The sequence below is a fragment of the Peromyscus eremicus genome, chromosome 8b, assembly GCF_949786415.1.
Source record: "Peromyscus eremicus chromosome 8b, PerEre_H2_v1, whole genome shotgun sequence".
NCBI lineage: Eukaryota > Metazoa > Chordata > Mammalia > Rodentia > Cricetidae > Peromyscus > Peromyscus eremicus.
The window spans coordinates 130,442-151,893 of record NC_081424.1 but is presented as its reverse complement, the minus strand read 5'-3'; positions in this window follow the sequence as shown (position 1 = coordinate 151,893).

Genomic DNA, 21,452 nt, shown 5'->3' with positions numbered 1-21,452 from the left:
TTCCATACAGAGTGTAAAAAGCACTCCCGTCTCTCCCAGCAATTACAATGTATTGGACTGAAGAGAAGCAACTGTTCTTCTCATTTTCTTTAGCAAAGTTGTACTAGATATGGCCCATGTGTGTAGGAAGCAGAGTTCTTTTGTTCTGAGCAAGGTTACTGTTCTGGCCCTATAGAAAACACAGTAGAATAGAAGAGTGCTCTTTTCTCAAAAGCAGATTGGGTTTTTTGTTAAGCGAGGTAATGTTTGTTTCCCATTCATAAATGGAGTTGAATCACATGCAGTTTCTGGTCCTATGAGTTAGATTTTTTTTTGGTAAGGAAAGTCACTATTGTGCTCCCATTGCCATACACTGTGCAAATAGCACTCTCGTCTGTTCCCAGCAAGTACAGTTTACTGGACTGAAGAGAAGCTCCTGTTCTTGTTAGTTTCCTAAGCAGAGTTGAACTAGATATGGCCCGTGTATGTAGGAAGCAGAGTTCTTTTGTTTTGAGCAAGCTGACTGTTCTGGGCCTATAGGAAACACATTATGGTAGAAGAGTGCTCTTTTCTCTAAAGCAGAATGTGTTTCTCATAAGGCGAGCAAGTGTTTGTTTCTCATTAATATAAGGAGTTGTATCACATGCAGTTTCTGGTCCTACGAGCTAGAGTTGTTTTCTGTTCAGGAAATATACTTTGAGCTCCCTTTGCCATACAGTGCAAATAGCACTCACATCTGTTCCCAGCAAGTACAGTGTATTGGACTGAAGAGAAGCTACTGTTTTTGTCAATTTTCTAAGCAGAGTTGAACTAGATATGGCCCGTATGTGTAGGAACCACAGTTCTTTCATTCTGAGCAAGTTCACTTTTCTGGCCTACAGGAAACCCAATAGAGTAGAAGAGTGTTCTTTGCTCAAAAGCTGTGTGGTAAGAAAAGTCACTATTGTGCTCCCATTGCCATTCACAGAGCAAAGAACACTCGCGTCTGTTCCCATCAAGTACAGTGTATTGGACTAAAGAGAAGCTACAGTTCTTGTCAGTTTCCTAAACAGAGCAAAAGTAGATATGGCCCGTTTGTGCAGAAAGCACAATTCTTTTGTTCTGAGCAGGCTCACTGTTCTGTTACCTATGGAACACAGTAGAGAAGAAGAGTGCTCTTTTCTCAAAATCAGAGTGTGCTTCTTGTAAGGTGAGGTCTTGTTTGTTTCCTATTCATAAACAGAATTGAATCACATGCACTTTTGGTCCTATGAAAAAGAGTTGTTTTCTGGTAAAAAGTCACTAAAGTCCTACCATTGCCATACACAGTACAAATAGCACTTGCATCTGTTCCCAGCATGTGCAGTGTATTGGACTGAAGAGAAGCTATGGTTCTTGTCAGTTTCCTAAGCAGAATTGAACAAGATAAGGCAAGTGTATTTAGGAAGCACAGTTCTTTTTTTCTGAGCTAGCTCACTCTTATGGCCCTATAAGAAACACAGTAGAGTAGAAGATTGCTCTTTTCTCCAAAGCAGAGTGTGTTTATTGTACGGTGAGGTAGTGTGTGTTTCCCATTCATAAACAGAGTTGAATCACATGCAGTTTCTGGTCCTACGAGCAAGAGTTGTTTTCTGGTAAGGAAAGTCACTATTGGGCTCCCATTGCCATACACAGTGCAAATAGCACTCACATATCTTCCCAGAAAGTACAGCGTATTGGACTGAAGGGAAGCTATTGTTCTTATCAGTTTCCTAAGCAGAGTTGAACTAGTTATGGCCCGTGTATGGTGGAAGCACAGTTCTTTGTTCTGAGCAGGCTCACTGTTCTGGCCCTATAGGAAAAACATTAAAGTAGAAAAGTGCTCTGTTCTCAAAAGCTGAGTGTGTTTCTTGTAAGGCAAGCAAGTGTCTGTTTCCCATTCATAAACGGATTTGAATCACATGCAGTTTCTCCTCCTATGAGCAAGAGTTGTTTTCTGTTAAGGAAATTCACTTTGTGCTCTCTTTGACATACACAGTGCAAATAGCACTTGCGTCTGTTCCCAGCAAGTACAGTGTATTGGACTGAAAAGAAGCTGCTGTTCTTGTCAGTTTCCTAAGCAGAGTTGAAGTAGTATAAATCATGTGTGTAGGAAGCCCAGTTCTTTTGTTTTGAACAACCTCACTTTCTGCCCTATAGGAAAACTAGTAGAGTAGAAAAGTGCTCTTTATTCAAAAGCTGAGTGTGTTTACTGTAAGGCGAGCTAGTGTTTGTTTCCTATTCATAAACAGAGTTGAATCACATGCAGTTTCTTGTCCTATGAGCAAGAGTAATTTTCTGGTAGGAAAGTAACTATTGTGCTCTCAATGCCAAACACAGTTCAAATAGCAATTGTGTGTTTTCCCAGCAAGTACAGTGTATTGGACTGAAGTGAAGCTACTGTTCTTGTCAGTGTCCTAAGCAGAGTTGAACTAGATATGGCCTGTGTGTGTAGGAAAAACAGTTCTTTTGTTCTGAGTAAGTTCATTCCTTTTGTTTTGAGCAAGATCACTCTTCTGGCCCTATAGGAAACACAGTAGAGAAGAAAAGTGCTCTTATCTCAGTAGCAGAGTGTGTTTCTTGTAAGGCAAGCTAGTGTTTGTTTCCCATTTATAAACTTATTGAATCCCATGGAGTTTCTGGTCCTATGAGCAAGACTTGTTTTAATGTAAGGAAAGTGACTATTGCACTTTCTTTGCCATTCACAGTACAAATAGCATTCATGTTTGTTCCCAGCAAGTACAGTGTATTGGACTGAAGAGAAGCTACTGTTCTTTTCAATTACGTAAGCAGCATTGAACTACATATGGCCCGTGTGTGTAGGAAGCATAGTTCTTTTGTACTGAGCAAGCTCACTCTTCTGGCTCTATAGGAAACACAGTAAAGAAGAAGAGTGCTCTTTTTTCAAAAGCAGAGTGTGTTTCTTGTAAGGCAAGCTGGTGTTTGTTTCCCATTCATAAATGGAGTTGAATCACATGCAATTTCTGGGCCTATAAACAAGAGTTGTTTTCTGGTAAGGAAAGTCACTATTGTGCTCACTTTGCCATACACAGTGCAAATAGCACTCATATCTGTTCCCAGCAAGTACAGAGCATTGGACTGAAGAAAAAATACTGTTCTTGTTAATTTCCTAAACATAGTGGAAGTAGATATAGCCCATGTGTGTAGGAAGCACAGTGCTCTTGTTCTGAGCAAGCTCGCTCTTCTGGTCGTTTAGGAAACACAGAATAGAAGAGTGTTCTTTTCTCAAAAGCAGAGTGTGTTTCTGTAAGGCGTGGTAGTGTTTGTTTCCCCTTCATCAACGGAGTTGAATCACATGTAGTTTCTGGGTCTTACGAGCAAGTTTTATTTTCTGGTAAGGAAAGTCACTATTATGCTCCCTTTGCCATACACAGCACAAAGAGCCCACGTGTCAATTCCCAGCAAGTACAGTGTATTGGACTGAAGAGAAGCTACTGTTCTTGTCAGTTTCCTAAGCACAGTTGAGCTATATATGGCCCGTGTGTGTAGGAATCACAGTTCTTCTGTTCTGAGCAAGCTCGCTGTTCTGGCCCTATAGAAAACACAGTAGAGTAGAAGAATACTCTTTTCTCAAAAGCAGAGTGTGTTTCTTGTAAGGCGACCTAGTGTTTGTTTCCCACTCATCAACGGACTTGAATCACATGCAGTTTCTGGTCCTATAAGCAAGAATTGTTCTCTGGTAAGGAAAGTCACTGTTGTGCCACTATTGCCATACACAGTGCAAATAGCACTCGCGTCTGTTCCCAGCAAGTACAGTGTATTGGACTGAATAGAAGCTCCTGTTCTTGTCAGTTTCCTAAGTGGAGTTGAACTAGATATGACCCGTGTGTCGGAAGCACAGTTCTTTTGTTCTGAGCAAGCTCACTGTTCTGGCAATTTAGGAAACACAATAGATTAAAAGAGTGCTCTTTTCTCAAAAGCAGAGTGGGTTCTAGTAATGCGAGCTAGTATTTGTTTCCCAGTCAGAAATGGAGTTGAATCACATGAGTTTCTGGTCCTAGGAGCAAGAGTTTTTTTCTGGTAAGGAAAGTCACTAATGCCCTCCAATTGCCATACTCAGTTCAAATAGCACTCGTGTCTGTTCCCAGCAAGTACAGTGTATTGGACAGAAGAGAAGATACAGTTCTTGTCAGTTTCCTAAGCAGGGTACACTAGATATGGCCCGTGTGAGTAGGAAGCACAGTTCTTTGTTCTGAGCAAGCTCACTTATCTGGCACTATAGGAAGCACAGTAAAGAAGAAGAGGGCTCTTTTTTAAAAGAAGAGTGTGTTTCTTTTAAAGCAATATAGAGTATGTTTCCCATTCATAAAGGGATTTGAATCACATGCAGTTTCTTGTCCTACGAGCAAGAGTTGTTTTCTGGTAAGGAAACTCACTATTGCTCTCACTTTGCCATTCACAGTGCAAATAGCACTCGTGTCTGTTCTGAGCAAGTACAGTGTATTGGACTGAAGAGAAACTACTTTTCTTGTCAGTTACCAAAGCAGAATTGAACTAGATATGGCCGTGTGGGTAGGAATCACAGTTCTTTTGTTCTGAGCAAGCTCACTCTTCTGGCCCTATGGGAAACACAGTAGAGTAGAAGAGTGCTCTTTCCTAAAAAGCAGAGTGTGTTTCTTGTAAGGCGAGCTAGTGTTTGTTTCCCATTCATAAACGGAGTTGAATCCCATGCAGTTTCTGGTCCTATGAGCAAGAGTTGTTTTATGGTAAGGAAAGTCACTGTTGCACTCCCTTTGCCATGCACAGTACAAATAGCACTCGTGTCTGTTCCCAGCACGTACAGAGCATTGGACTGAAGAATAGATACTGTTCTTGTCAGTTTCCTAAGCATAGTGGAAGTAGATATAGCCCATGTGTGTAAGAAGCACAGTTCTCTTGTTCTGAGCACGCCTGCTCTTCTGGTCATTTAGGAAACACAGTAGAGTAGAACAGTGTTCTTTTCCAAGAAGAAGAGTGTGTATCTTGTAAGGCGAGCTAGTGTTTGTTTCCCATTCATAAACGGAGTTGAATGCCATGCATTTTCTGGTCCTATGAGCAAGTGTTGTTCTCTGGTAAGGAAAGTGAATATTGCGCTCCCTTTGCCATACACAGTGCAAATAGCCCTCATGTCTGTTCCCAGCAAGTACAGTATATAGGACTGAAGAGAAGATACTGTTCTTGTCAGTTTCCTAAGCAGAGTTGAACTGGATGTGGCCCGTGTGTGTAGGAAGCGCAGTTTTTTGTTCTGAGCAAGCTCACTATTCTGGCACTATAGGAAACACAGTAGAGTAGAAGAGTGCTCTTTTTTCAAAAGCAGAATTTGTTTCTCGTAAGGTGAGCTAGTGTTTGTTTCCTATTTTTAAACAGAGTTCAATCACATGCAGTTTCTGATCCTACGAGCAAGAGTTGTTTTCTGATAAGTAAATTCACTATTGCGCTCCCATTACCATACACAGTGCAAATAGCACTTGCGTCTTTTCCCAGCAAGTACATTGTACTGGACTGAAGAGAAGATACCATTGTTGTCATTTTCTTAAGCAGAATTTTACTAGATACGGCCCTTGTGGGAAGGAAGCAGTGTTCTTTTTTTCTGAGCAAGCTAACTCTTCTGGCAATATAGGAAACACAGTAAAGAAGAAAAGTGCTTTTTTCTAAAAAGCAGAGTGTGTTTCTTGTAAAGTGTTATATTGTTTGTTTCCCATTCATAAAGGGAGTTGAATCACATTCTGTTCCTGGTTCTACGCGCAAGAGTTGTTTTCTGATAAGGAAAGTCACTATTGCGCTCCCATTGTCATACACAGCACAAAGAGCCCTCGTGTCAGTTCCCAGCAAGTACAGTGTATAGGACTGAAGAGAATCTACTGTTCTTGTCAGTTTCCTAAGCACACTTGAGCCAGATATGGCCCGTGTGTGTAGGAATCACAGTTCTTCTGTTTTGAGCAAGCTCACTGTTCTGGCCCTATAGAAAACACAGTAGAGTAGAAGTGTGCCCTTTTCTCAAAAGCAGAGTATGTTTCTTGTAAGGCGACCTAGTGTTTGTTTCCCACTCATCAACGGACTTGAATCACATGCAGTTTCTGGTCCTATAAGCAAGAATTGTTTTCTGGTAAGGAAAGTCACTATTATGCCACCATTGCCATACACAGTGCAAATAGCACTCGCGTCTGTTCCCAGCAAGTACAGTGTATTGGACTGAAGAGAAACTCCTGTTCTTGTCAGTTTCCTAAGCAGAATTTAACCTGATATGGCCCGTGTTTGTAGGAAGCACAGTTCTTTTGTTCTGAGCAAGCTTACTCTTCTGGCCGTACAGGAAAAACAGTAGAGTATAAGGTTGCTCTTTTTTCAAAAGCAGAGTGTGTTTCTTGTAAGGCAAGCTAGTGTTTGTTTCCTGTTCATAAATGGAGTTGAATCACATGAAGTTTCTGGTCCTAGGAGCAAGAGTTGTTTTCTGTTAAGGAAACTCACTAATGCCCTCTAGTTGCCATACACAGTGCAAATAGCACTCGTCTCTGTTCCCAGGAAATACATTGTATTGTACTGAAGAGAAGCTACTCTTTTTGTCAGTTACATAAGCAGAGTTTAAATAGATATGGCCCGTTTGTATAGGTAGCAGAGTTCTTTTGTTCTGAGCATTCTTACTGTTCTGGCACTGAAGGAAACACAGTAGAGTAAAAGAGGGCTCTTTTCTCAAAAGCTGAGTCTGTTTTTTTATGGCGAGCAAGTGTTTGTTTCCCACTCATCAACGTAGTTGAATCCCATGCAGGTTCTGGGTCCTACGAGCAAGTTTTATTTTCTGGTAAGGAAAGTCACTATTGAGCTCCCATTGGTATACAGAGTGCAAATAGCACTTGCGTCTTTCCCAAGCAAGTACAGTGTATTGGACTGAAGTGAAGCAACTGTTCTTGTCAGATACCTAAGCAGAGTTGAACTAGATATGGGCTGTGTGTGTAGGAAGCACAGTTCTTTTGTTCTGAGCAAGCTCACTCTTCTGGCCCTGTGGGAAACACAGTACAGTAGAAGAGTGCTCTTTTCTAAAAAGCAGAGTGTGTTTCTTATAAGGCGAGCTAGTGTTTGTTTCCCATTCATAAATGGAGTTGAATCCCATGCAATTTCTGGTTGTACGAGCAAGAGTTTTTTTATGGTAAGGAAAGTCACTATTGCACTCCATTTGCCATTCACAGTACAAATAGCACTCGTGTCTGTTCTGAGCAAATACAGTGTATTGGACTGAAGAGAAGCTACTGTTCTTTTCAGATACCTAAGCAGAGTTGAACTAGATATAGGCCATGTGTGTAGGAAGCACAGTTCTTTTGTTCTGAGCAAGCTCACTCTTCTGGCCCTGTGGGAAACACAGTAGAATAGAAGAGTGCTCTTTTCTAAAAAGCAGAGTGTGTTTCTTGCAAGGCGAGCTAGTGTTTGTTTGCCATTCATTAACGGAGTTGAATCCCATGCAATTTCTGGTCCTATGAGCAAGAGTTGTTTTATGGTAAGGAAAGTCACTATTGCACTCATTTTGCCATTCACAGTACAAATAGCACTCATGTCTTTTCCCAGACAGTACAGTGTATTGGACTGAAGAGAAGCTACTGTTCTTTCCTGTTATGTAAGCAGCATTGAACTAGATATGGCCCATGTATAGGAAGCATAGTTCTTTTGTTCTGAGAAAGTTCGCTGTTCAGGCACTATACAAAACACAGTAGAGTAGAAGAGTACTCTTTCTCAAAAGCAGATTGTGTTTCTTGTAATGCGAGATAGTGTTTGTTTCCCATTCATAAATGTAGTTGAATCACATGTATTTTCTGGTACTATGAGCAAGAGTTGTTTTCTGGTAAGGAAAGTCACTATTGCGCTCCCTTTGCCATACTCAGTGCAAATAGCACTTGCGTCTGTTCCCAGCATTTACAGTGTATTGGACTGAAGAGAAGCTACTGTTCTTGTAATTTTCCCAAGCAGAGTTGAGCTAGATATGGCCCGTGTGTAGGAAGTACTGTTCTTTTGTTCTGAGCAATATCACTGTTCTGCCTCTATAGGAAACACAGTAGAATAGAAGAGTGCCCTGTTCTCAAAGGCATAGTGTGTTTCTTTTAAGGCGAGCTAGTGTTTCTTTCCCATTCATAAACGGAGTTGAATCACATGCAGTTTCTGGTCCTACGAGCAAGAGTTGTTTTCTGGTAAGGAAAGTCACTAATGCACTCCCATTGCCATTCACAGTGCAAATAATACTCGCGTCTGTTCCCAGCAAGTACAGTGTATTTCACTGAAGAGAATCCACTGTTCTTGTGAGTTATCTGAGCAGAGTTGAACTAGATATGGCCTGTGTGTAGGAAGCACAGTTCTTTTGTTCTGAGCAAGCTCACTGTTCTGGAACTTTATGAAACAGAGGAGAGTATAAGAGTGCTCTCTTCTCAAAAGCAGAGTGTGTTTCTTTAAAGGCGAGCTAGTACTAGTTTCCCATTCATAAATGGAGTTAAATCATGCAGGTTTTGGTCCTACGAGCAAGAGTTGTTTTCTGGTAAGGAAAGTCACTAAAGCACTCCCTTTGCCATAAACAATACAAATAGCACTCGCTTCTGTTACCGACATGTACAGTGTATTGGACAGAAGAGAAGCTACTGTTCTTGTCAGTTTCATAAGCAGAGTTAAACTACATATGGCAATAGGTAGGAAGCACAGTTCTTTTGTTCTGAGCAAGCTCACAGTTCTGGCCCTATGGGAAAAACAGTAGAGTAGAAGAGTGCTCTTTTCTCTAAAGCACAGTGTTTTTCTTTAAGGTCGAGCTAGAGTTAGTTTCCCATTCATAAACGGAGTTGAATCATGCAGGTTTTGATCCGATGAGCAAGAGTTGTTTTCTGGTAAGGAAAGTCACAATTGCTCTTCCTTTGCCAAACACAGTGCACGTAGCACAAACGTCAGTTCCCAGCATGTACAGAGTATTGGACTGAAGAGAAGCTACTGTTCTTGTCAGTTACCTAAGCAGCCTTGAACTAGATATGGCCCCTGTGTGCAGGAAGCACAGTTTTTTTGTTCTGAGGAAGCTCACACTTCAGGCCCTATAGGAAACACAGTAGAGTAGTAGAGTGCTCTTTTTTCTAAAGCAGAGTGTGTTTCTTGTAAGATGAGCTAGTGTTTGATTCCGATTCTTAAACGGAGTTGAATCACATGCAGTTTCAGGTAATATGAGCAAGAGTTGTTTTCTGGTAAGGAAAGTCACTATTGCGCTCCCATTGTCATACACAGTGCAAATAGCACTCGCATCTGTTCCCAGCAAGTACAGTGTATTGCACTGAAGGGAAGATACTGTTCTTGTCAGTTACATAAGCAGCAATGAACTAGATATGGCCCGTGTGTGTAGGAAGCACAGTTCTTTTGTTCTGAGCAGAGTCACTCTTCTGGCCTAATGGGAAACACAGTAGAGTAGAAGAGTGCTCTTTTCTAAAGAGCAGAGTCTGTTTCTTGTAAGGCGAGCAAGTGTTTGTTTCCCATTTATAGATGTACTTGAATCCTTGCAGTTTCTGGTCCTATGAGCAAGAGTTGCTTTATGGTAAGGAAAGTCACTATTGCGCTTCCTTTCCCATTCACAGTGCAAACAACATTCGTGTTTGTTCCCAGAAAGTACAGTGTATTGGACTGAAGAGAAGCTACTGTTCTTCTCAGTTATGTAAGCAGCGTTGAACTACATATGGCCCGTGTGTGCAGGAAGCATAGTTCTTTTGTTCTGAGCAAGCACACTATTCTGGCCGTATACAAAACAGTAAAGTAGAAGATTGCTCTTTCTCAAAAGCAGAGTGTGTTTCTTGTAATGCAAGCTACTGTTCGTTTCCCATTCATAAACGGAGTTGAATCACATGCAGTTTCTGGTCCTACGAGCAAGAGTTGTTTTCTGGTAAGGAAAGTCACTATTGCTCTCACTTTGCCATACACAGTGCTAATAGCACATGCGTTTGTTCCCAGCATGTACAGAGTATTGGACTGAAGAGAAGCTACTGTTCTTGTCAGTTACCTAAGCAGCCTTGAAGCAGATATGGCCCCTGTGTGTAGGAAGCATAGTTCTTTTGTTGTAAGCAAGCTCGCTGTTCTGGCCATATACAAAACACAGTAGAGTAGAAGAGTGCTCTTTCTCAAAAGCAGAGTGTGTTTCTTGTAATGCGAGCTAGTGTTTGTTTCCCATTCATAAACGTAGTTGAATCACATGTAGTTTCGGGTCCTACGAGCAAGAGTTGTTTTCTGGTAAGGAAAATCACTATTGGGCTACCTTTGCCATACACAGTGCAAATAGCACACACGTCTGTTCCCAGCATGTACAGTGTATCGGATTGAAGAGAAGCTATTGTTCTTGTCAGTTTCCTAAGCAGAGTGGAGCTTGATATGGCCCGTGTGTAGGAATCCCAGTTCTTTTATTCTGAGCAAGCTCACAGTTCTGGCCCTATAGGAAACACAGTAGAGTAGAAAGGTGCTCTTTTTTCAAAAGCAGAGTATGTTTCTTGTAAGGTGATCTAGTGTTTTTTTTTTTCCCATTCATAAATGGAGTTGAATCATGCAGGTTTTGGTCCGAGGAGCAAGAGTTGATTTCTGGTAAAGAAAGTCACTAATGTGCTTTCATTGACATACACAATACAAATAGCACTCGTGTCTGTTCCCAGCAAGTACATTGTGTTGCACAGAAAAAAAGCTAAAATTCTTGTCAGTTTCCTAAGCAGAGTAGAACTAGATATGGACCCTGTGTTCAGGAAGTCAGTTCTTTTGTTCTGAGCAAGTTCACTGTTCTGGCTCTATAGGAAACACAGTAGAGTAGTAGAGTGCTCTTTCTCAAAATCAGAGTGTGTTTCTTGTAAGGCGAGCTAGTGTTTGTTTTTTATTCATAAACAAAGTTGAATCACATGTAGTATCTGGTCCTACTAGCAAGAGTTGTTTTATGGTAAGGAAAGTCACTATTGTGCTCCCTTTGCCATACACAGTGCAAATAGCACCCGCATCTGTTCCCAGGAAGTACAGTGTATTGGACTGAAGAGGAGCTACTGTTCTTGTCATTTTCCTTAGCAGAGTTGAGGTAGATATGGCCCGTGTGTGTAGTAATCACAATTCTTTTGTTCCGAGTAAGCTCACTCTTCTGTCCCTTTGGTAAACACTAGAGAGGAGAAGAGTGCTCTTTTCTCAAAAGCAGACTGTTTTTCTTGTAACGCAAGCTAGTGTTTGTTTCCTATTCATAAAGGAGTTGAATCACATGCAGTTTCTCGTCCTACGAGCAAGAGTTGTTTTCTCGTAAGGAAAGTCACTATTGCGCTCCCATTGCCATACACAGTGCAAATAGCACCTGCGTCTTTCCCAGCAAGTACAGTGAATTAGACTGAAGAGAAGATACTCTTCTGGTCAGTTTCCTAAGCAGAGTTTTACTAGAGTAGGAAGCACAGTTCTTTGTTCTGAGCAAGGACACTGTTCTCGCCCTATAGGAAACACAGTAGAATAGATGAGTGCTCTTTTCTCAAAAACAGAGTGTGTTTCTAGTAAGGTGAGCTAGTGTTTGTTTCCCATTCATGAATGGAGTTGAATCACATGCAGTTTCTGTTCATATGAGAAGAGTTGTTTTCTAATAAGGAAAGTCACTATTGTGCTCCCATTGCATTATAAAGTGCAAATAGCACTCACATATGTTCCCAGCAAGTAGAGTGTATTAGACTTAAGAGAAGCTACTGTTCTTGTCAATTTTCTAGGCAGAGTTGAATTATATATGACCTGTGTGTAGGAAGCACAGTTCTTTTGTTCTGAGGTAGCTCACTCTTCTGGCCCTATAGAAAACACTATAGAGTAGAAGAGTGCTCTTTTCTGAAAAGAAGAGTGTGTTTCTTGTTAGGTGAACTAGTGTTTATTTCCCATTCATAAACATAGTTTAATCACATGCAGTTTCTGGTCCTATGAGCAAGAACTGTTTTCTGTTAAGGAAAGTCACTATTGTGCTCCCTTTGCCACACACAGTGCAAACAGCACCCGCATCTGTTCCCGCAAGTACAGTTTATTGGACTGAGGAGAAGCTACTGTTCTTCTCAGTTACCTAAGCAGCCTTGAACTAGATATGAACCCTGTGTGTAGGAAGCACAGTTCTTTTTTTCTGAGCAAGCTTTCTACTGGCCCTATAGGAAACACAATAGAGTAGAAGAGTCCTCTTTTCTAAAGAAGAGTGTGTTTTTTTAAGGCGAGCTAGAGTTTGTTTCCCATTCATAAACGTACTTGAATCCCATTGAATTTCTTGTCCTACGAGCAAGAGTTGTTTTATTGTAAGGAAAGTCACTATTGCGCTCCCTTTGCCATTCACAGTACAAATAGCATTCGTGTTTGTTCCCAGCAAATACAGTGTATTGGACTGAATAGAATCTACTGTTCTTCTCAGTTATGTAAGCAGCGTTGAACTACATATGGCCCGTGTGTGTAGGAAGCACAGTTTTTTTGTTCTGAGGAAACTCACTCTTCAGGCTCTATAGGAAACACAGTATAGTAGTAGAGTGCTCTTTTTTCTAAAGCAGAGTGTGTTTCTTGTAAGATGAGGGAGTGTTTGATTCCCATTCTTAAACGGAGTTGAATCACATGCAGTTTCAGGTAATATGAGCAATAATTGTTTTCTGGTAAGGAAAGTTCTAATGTACTCCCATTGCCATACACAATACAAACAGCACTCAAGTCGGTTCCCAGGAAGTACAGTTTATTGGACAGAAGAGAAGCTACTGTTCCTGTCATTTCCTAAGCAGAGTTGAACTACATATGGCCATATGTGTAGGAAGCACAGTTCTTTTGTTCTGGGCAATCTCACTCTTTTGGCCCAATAAGAAACACAGTAGAGTAGGAGAGTGCTCTTTAATCAAAAGCAGAGTGTGTTTCCTGTAAGGCGAGCTAGTTTTTGATTCCCATTTATAAATGGAATTGAATCACATGCAGTTTCTGGTCCTATGATCCAGAGTTGTTTTCTGGTAAGGAAAGTCACTATTTTGCTCCCATTGCCATAAACAGTACAAATAGGACTCGTGTCTGTTCCCAGCAAGTACAGTGAATTGGACTGAAGAGAAGCTACTGTTCTTGTCAGTTTCCTAAGCAGAGTTGAACTAGATATGGCCCCTGTGCGTAGGAAGCACAGTTCTTTTGTTTTGAACAAGCTCACTTCTGGGCCTATGGGAAACACAGTAGAGTAGAAGAGTGCTCTTTTCTAAAGAGAAGAGTGTGTTTCTTGTAAGGCGTTTGTTTCCCGTTCATAAATGTACTTGAATCCCATGCAATTTCTGGTCCTACGAGCAAGAGTTGTTTTATGGTAAGGAAAGTCACTATTGTGCTTTCTTTGCCATTCACAGTACAAATAGCATTCGTGTTTGTTCCCAGCAAGTTCAGTGTATTGGGCTGAAGAGAACTTACTGTTCTTCTTACTTACGTAAGCAGCGTTGAACTACATATGGCCCATGTGTGTAGGAAGCATAGTTCTTTTGTTCTGAGCAAGCTCGCTGTTCTGGCCGTATACAAAACACAGTAGAGTAGAAGAGTGCTCTTTCTCAAAAACAGAGTGTGTTTCTTCTAATGAGAGCTAGTATTTGTTTCCCATTCATAAACGTAGTTGAATCACATGTAGTTTCTGGTCCTACGAGCAAGAGTTGATATCTAGTAAGGAAAGTCAATATTGTGCTCCCTTTGCCATATTCAGTGCAAATAGCACACGAACCTGTTCCCAGCAAGTACAGTGTATTGGACTGAAGAGAAGCTACTGTTCTTGAAATTTTCCTAAGCAGAGTTGAACTAGATATGGCCCGTGTGTGTAGGAAGCACAGTTCTTTTGTTCTGGGCAAGCTCACTGTTCTGGACTTTAGGAAACACAACACAGTAGAAGAGTGTTCTTTTCTTAAAACAGAGTCTGTTTCTTGTAAGGCAAGCTAGTGTTTTTTCCCATTCATAAACACAGTTGAATCACATGCAGATTCTCGTCCTACGTGCAAGAGTTGTTTTCTGGTAAGGAAAATCACTATTGTGATCCCATTGCCATAAACAGTGCAAATTTCACTTGCGTTTATTTCAAGCAATTACACTGTATTGGATGGATCAGAAGCTACTGTTCTTGTGAGTTTCCTAAGCAGAGTTGAACTAGATATGGCCCGTGTGTGTAGGAAGCACAGTTCTTTTGTTCTGAGCAATCTCACTCTTCTGGTCCTATAGGAAACACAGTAGAATAGAAGAGTGCCCTTTGCTCAAAATCAGAGTGTGTTTCTTGTAAGACAAGCTAGTGTTTGTTTACCATTCATAAACGGATTTGAATCACATTCACTTTCTGGTCCTAAGAGCAAGAGTTGTTTCCTGGTAAGGAAAGTCACTATTGTGCTCCCATTGCCATACACAGTTCAAATAATACTCGCCTCTGTTCCGAGCAAGTACATTGTATGTGACTGAAGAGAAGCTAATGTTCTTGTCAGTTTCCTTAGCAGAGTTGTACTAGATATGGCACGTGTGTGTAGGAAGCACAGTTCTTTTGTTCTGAGCAAGCTTACTGTTCTAGACTTTAGGAAACACAATACAGTAGAAGAGTGTTCTTTCCTCAAAATTAGAGTGTGTTTCTTATAAGGCAAGCTAGTGTTTGTTTCCCATCCATAAACCGAATTACATGCATTTTCTGGTCCTATGAGCAACAGTTGTTTTCTGGTAAGGAAAGTCACTATTGTGCTCCCATTGTCATACAAGTGTAAACAGCACTCTCGTCTGTTCCCAGCAAGTACAGTGTATTGGCCTGTAGAGAAGCTACTGTTCATGTCACTTCCTAAGCAGAGTTAAACCAGATATGGACCGTGTGTATGAAGCAATGTTCTTTTGTTCTGAGCAAGCTCAGTGTTCCGGCCCTATCGGAAACCCAGTAGTGTCGAAGAGTGCTCTTTTCTCAAAAGCAGAGTGTGTTTCTTGTAAGGTGAGCTAGTGTTTGTTTCCCATTCATAAACGGAGTTGAATCACATGCAAGTTCTGGTCCTACGAGCAAGAGTTGTTTTCTGGTAAGGAAAGTCACTGTTGCTCTCCCATTGCCATACACAGTTCAAATATCCCTTGCGTCATTTCCCAGCAAGTACTGTGTATTGGACTGAAGAGAAGCTAATGTTCTTGTCAGTTTTGTAAGCAGAGTTTAATTAGATATGGCCCATGTGGGTAGGAAGATAGTTCTTCTTTTCTGAGCATGCTCACTCTTCTGTCTCTATGAAATACAGTAGAGTAGAAGAGTGCTCTTTTCAAAAAAAGCAGAGTATGTTTCTTGTAAGGCGAGCTACTGTTTGTTTCCCATTCATAAATGGAGTTGAATCCCATCAGTTTCTGGTCCTAGGAGCAAGAGTTGATTTATGGTTAGGGAAGTCACTATTTTGCTCCCATTGCCATACACAGTGCAAATAGCACTCTTGTCTGTTCTCAACAATTACACTGTATTGGACTTAAAAGAGGGAACTTTTTTTGTCAGTTTCCTAAGCAGAGTTGAACTAGATATGGCCCGTGTGTTTGGGAACAGAGTTTTTTTCTTCTGAGCCAGCTCATTCTTCTGGCCCTATAGGAAACATAGTAGAGTAGATGAGTGCTCTTTTATCTAAAACAGTGTGTGTTTCTTGTAAGGCGAGCTAACGTTTGTTTCCTATTCATAAAAGAAGTTGAAGCACATGCTGTTTCTGATCCTATGGCCAAGAGTTGTTTTCTGGTAAAGAAAGGCACTATTGTGTGTAGGAAGCACAGTTCTTTTGTTCTGAGCAAGCTCACTCTTCTGGCCCTGTAGGAAACACAGTAGAGTAGAAGAGAGCTCTTTTCTCAAAAGCACAGTGTGTTTCTTTTAGGGCGAGCTTCTGTTTGTTTGCCATTCATAAACGAAGTACAATTACATCCAATTTCTGGTCCTATGAGCAAGAGTTGTTTTCTGGTAAGGAATGTCACTATTGTGCTCCCAATGCCATACACAGTACAAATAGCACTCGTGTCTGTTCCCAGCCAGTACACTGTATTGGACTGAAGAGAAGCTAATGTTCTTGTCAGTTTTCTAAGCAGAGTTGAACTAGATATGGCGCGTGTATGTAGGGTGCAGTTTTTTTGTTCTGAGCAAGCACACTCTTCTGGCACTATAAGAAACACAGTACAATACAAAAGTGCTCTTTTCTCAAAAGCACAGTGTGTTTCTTGAAAGATGAGCTAGCATTTGTTTCCCATTCATAAATGGATTTGAATCACATGCAGTTTCTTGTCCTACGAGCAAGAGTTGTTTTCTGGTATGGAAAGTCACTATAGTGCTCCCTTTACCATACACAATGCAAATAGCACTCATGTCTGTTCCTAGCAAGTACACTGAATTGGACTGAGAGAAGATACTGCTCTTGTCAGTTTCCTAAGCGGAGTTGAGCTAGATATGGCCAATCTGTGTAGGAAACACAGTTCTTTTGTTCTGAGCAAGCTTACTCTTCAGGCCCAATAGGAAACACAGTAGAGTAGAAGAGTGCCCTTTTCTCAAAAGCAGAGTATTTTTCTTGTAAGATGAGATAGTGTGTGTTTCCCATTCATAAACGAAGTTGAATCACATGCATTTTCTGGTTCTATGAGCAAGAGTTGTTTTCTGGTAATGAAGTCACTATAGCGCTCCCTTTGCCATACACAGTGCAAAAAGCACTCATGTCAGTTCCCAGGAAGTACAGTGTTTTGGACTGAAGAGAAGCTACTGTTCTTGTCAGTTTCCTAAGCAGAGCTGAACTAGATATGGCCCGTGGGTGTAGGAAGAACAGTTCTTTTATTCTGAGCAAGCTCACTGTTCTGGCCTTATAGGAAACACATTAGAGAAGAATTGTGCTCTTTTCTAAAAAGCAGAGTGTGTTTCTTGTAAGACAAGCTAGTGTTTGTTTCCCATTCATAAACGGAGTTGAATGACGTGTAGTTTTGGTCCTACTGGAAAGGAAAGTAACTATATTGCTCCATTTGCCACACATAGAGAAAACAGCACTCATGTCTATTCCCAGCCAGTACAGTGCATTGTACTGAAGAGAAGCTACTATTCTTGATATTTTCCTAAGCAGAGTTGAACTAGATATGGCCTGTGTGTAGGAAGCACAGATTTTTTATCTGAGCAAGCTCACTGTTCTGGCCCTATAGGAAACAGAGTAGAGTAGAAGAGTGCTCTTTTCTCAAAAGCAGAGAGGGTTTCTTGTAACTTCATCTAGTGTTTGTTTCTCATTCATAAATGGAGTTGAAACACATGCAGTTTCTGGTACTATGAGCAAGAGTTGTTTTCTGGTAAGGAAAGTCACTATTGCGCTCCCATTGCCATACACAGTGCAAATCGCCCTCGAGTCTCTTCCCTGCAAGTAAAGTGTATTGGACTGAAGAGAAGCTACTGTTCTTGTTAGTTTCCAATGCAGTGTTGAACTTGATATGGCCCGTGTGTGCAGGAAGCACAGTTCTTTGGTTCTGAGCAAGCTCACTCTTCTGGCCCTATAAGAAACACAGTAGAGTAGAAGAATGCTCTTTTCTCAAAATCACATTGTGTTTCTAGTAAGTCAAGCTAGTGTTTGTTTCTTTTGTTTCAAGCAAGCTCACTGTTCTTGCCCTATAGGAAACACAGTAGAGTAGAAGAGTGGACTTTTCTCAAATGCAGAGTGTGTTTCTCAAAAGGTGAGCTAGTGTTTGTTTCCCTTCATAAACGGAGTTGAATCACATGCAGTTTTGGTCCTATGGGCAAGAGTTGTTTTCTGGTAAGGAAAGTAACTATTGTGTTTCCATCGCCATACATAGTGCAAATAGCACTTGTGTCTGTTCCAAGCAAGTACATTGCATTAGACGGAAGAGAAGATACTGTTCTTGTCAGTTTCTAAGCAGAGTTTTACTACATATGGCCCTTGTGAGTAGGAAGCACAGGTCTTTTGTTCTGAGCAAGCTCACTCTTCTGGCACTATATGACACACAGGAGAATACGAGAGTGCTCTTTTCTCAAAAGCAGAGTGTTTTTCTTGTAAGGAGTGCTAGTGTGTGTTTTCCATTCATAAAGGAGTTGAATCACACGCAGTTTCTGCTCCTATGAGAAAGAGTTGTTTTCTGGTAAGGAAAGTCACTATTGTGCTTCCATTGCCTTACACAGTGCAAATAGCACTCGCATCTGTTCCCAGGAAATACAGTGTATTGGACTGAAGAGAAGCTACTGTTCTTGTCAGTTTCCTTAGGAGAGTTGAACTAGATATGGCCTTTGTATATAGGAAGCACAGTTCTTTTATTCTGAGCAAGCTAAAACTTCTGGCCCTTTAAGAAACACAGTAGAGTAGAAGAGTGCTCTTTTCTCAAAAGCGGAGTGTGTTTCTTGTAAGGCGAGTTAGTGTTTGTTTCCCATTAATAAACGGAATTGAATCACATGCAGTTTCTGGTTGTAAGAGCAGGAGTTGTTATCTGGTAAAAAAGTCACTGTTGTGCTCCCATTGCCATAGCAGTGTAAATGGTCCTCGCTTCCATATCATGGAAGTACAGTGTATTGGACTGAAAAGAAGCTACTGATCTTGTCAGTTTTTTAAGGAGAGTTGAACCAGATATGGCCCATGTGTGTAGGAAGCACAGTTCTTATGTTCTGAGCAAGCTCACTCTTCTGGCCCTATAGGAAACACAGTAGAGTAGAAGAGTGCTCTTTTCTCAAAAGCAGAGTGTGTTTCCTGTTAGGCGAGCTAGTGTTTGTTTCCCATTCATAAATGGAGTTGAATCACAAACAGTTTCTGGTCCTATGACCAAGAGTTGTTATCTGGTAAGGAAAGACACTATTGTGCTCCCATTGCCATACACAAGCACATAGCACTGACATCTGTTCCAAGCAAGTACAGTGTATTGGACTGAAGAGAAGCTACTGTTCTTGGCAGATTCCTAAGGACAGTTGAACTAGATATGGCCCCTGTGTGTAGGAAGCACAGTTCTTTCGTTCTGAGCAAACTGACTATTCTGGCCCTATAGGAAACACAGTACAGTAGAAGAGTGCTCTTTTCTCAAAAACAGAGTGTGTTTCTTGTAAGGCAAGCAAGTGTTTGTTTCCCATTCATAAATAAAGTTGTATCACATGCAGTTTCTGGTCCCAGGAGCAAGAGTTGTTTTCTGGTAAGGGAAATCAATATTTTTCTCCCTTTGCCATACACAGTGCAAATAGCACTCGCGTCTGTTCCCAGCAAGTACAGTTAATTTGACTGAAGAGAAGTGCCTGTACTTGTCAGTTTCCTATGCAGTGGTGAACTAAATATGGCCTGTGTGTGTAGGAAGCACAGTTCTTTGGTTCTGAGCAAGGTCAGCCTTCCTGCCCTGTAGGAAACACAGTACAGTAGAAGAGTGCTCTTTTCTCAAAAGCAAAGTGTGATTATTCTAAGGCGAGCTAGTGTTTGTTTCCCATTCACAAACGGTGTTGAATCACATGCAGTTTCTGGTCCTACGAGGAAGTGTTGTTTTCTGGTAAGGAAAGTCACTATTGTGCTTCATTGCCATATATAGTTCAAATAGTGCTCGTGTCAATCCCCAGCAAGTATAGTGTATAAGACTGAAGAGAAGCTCCTGTTTTAGTCAGTTTCCTAAGCAGAGATGAACCAGATATGACCCGTGTGTTGAGGAAGCACAGTTCTTTTGTTCTGAGCAAGTGCACTGTTCAGGCCTTACGGAAAACACAGTAGAGTAGAAGAGTGCTCTTTACTCAAAAGCGGAATGTGTTACTTTTATTATGATCTAGTGTTTGTTTCCCATTTCTAAAGGGAGTTGAATCACATGAAGTTTCTATTTTTACGAGCAAGAGTTGTTTTCTGGTAAGGAAAGTCAATAATGTGCTCCCATTGCCATACACAATGCAAATAGCCCTCGCGTCTGTTCCAGGCAAGTGCCAGTATTGGACTGAAGAGAAGCTACTGTTCTTGTCAGTTTCCTAAGCAGAGTGAACTAAATATGGCCCGTGTGTGTAAGAAGCACATTCTTTTTGTTCTGAGCAAGCTCATTCTTCTGGCCTTATAGGAAACACAGTAGAGTAGAAGAGTGCACTTTTCTCAAAACCAAAGTGTGATTCTTGTAATGCAAGCTAGTGTTTATTTCCGTTCATAAAAGTTGTTGAATATCATACAGCTTCTGGTCCTATGAGCAAGAGCTGTTTTCTAGTAATTAAGTCACTGTTGCACTCCCAATGCCATAGACAGTGCAAATAGCCCTCGAGTTTGTTCCAGCAAGTACAATGTATTGGACTGAAGAGAGGCTACTGTTCTTGTCAGTTTCCTAAGCAGAGTTGAACTAGATATGGACCGTGTGTGTAGGAAGCACAGTTCTTTTGTTCTGAGCAAGCTTACTCTTCTGGCCCTTTAGGAAACACAGTAGAGCAGAAGAGTGCTCATTTCTCAAAAGCAAAGTTTGATTATTGTAAGGCGAGCTAGTGTTTGTTTCCCATTCACAAACGGAGTTGAATCGCATGCAGTTTTTGGTCCTACGGGGAAGTGTTGTTTTCTGGTAAGGAAAGTCACTATCCTGCTTTCATTACCACACATATTGCAAATAGCACTCGCGTCAATTCCCAGCAAGTACAGTGTATTGGACTGAAGAGAAGCTACTGTTTTTGTCAGTTTCCTAACCAAAGTTGGACCAGATATGGCCCGTGTGTGTAGGAAGCACAGTTCTTTTATTCTGAGCAAGCTCACTGTTCTGGGCCTGTAGGAAAAACTGTGAGGTAGAAGAGTGCTCTTTCCTCAAAAGCAGAGTGTGTTTCTCTTAAGGCGAGCTAGTGTTTGTTTCCCAGTTTATACATATTAAATCACATGCCGTTACTGGTCCTACATGCAAGAGTTGTTTTCTGGTAAGGAAAGTCACTATTGTGCTCCCATTGCCATACATAGTGAAAATAGCACTTGCGTCAGTTTCCAACATGTACACAGTATTGGACTGAAGAAAAGATACTGTTTTTGTCAGTTTCTAAGCAGAGTTTTACTACATATGGCCCTTGTGAGTAGGAAGCACAAGTCTTTTGTTCTGAGCAAGCTTACTCTTCTGTCACTATATGAAACATAGTAGAATACAAGAGTGCTCTTTTCTCAAAAGCAGAGTGTTTTTCTTGTAAGGAGTGCTAGTGTGTGTTTCCCATTCATAAATGGAGTTGAATCACAAGCAGTTTCTGGTCCTATGAACAAGAGTTGTTATCTGGTAAGGAAAGACACTATTGTGCTCCCATTGCCATAGAGATAGCAAATAGCACTGACATCTGTTCCAAGCAAGTACAGTGTATTGGACTGAAGAGAAGCTACTGTTCTTGCTAGTTTCCTAAGCAGAGTTGAACTAGATATGGCCCCTGTGTGTAGGAAGCACAGTTCTTTCGTTCTGAGCAAGCTCACTTTTCTGGCCCTATAGGAAACGCAGTAGAGTAGAAGAGTGCTCTTTTCTCAAAAGCAGAGTGTTTCTTGTAAGGCAAGCACGTGTTTGTTTCCCATTCACAAACGGAGTTGAATCACATGCAGTTTCTGGTCCTA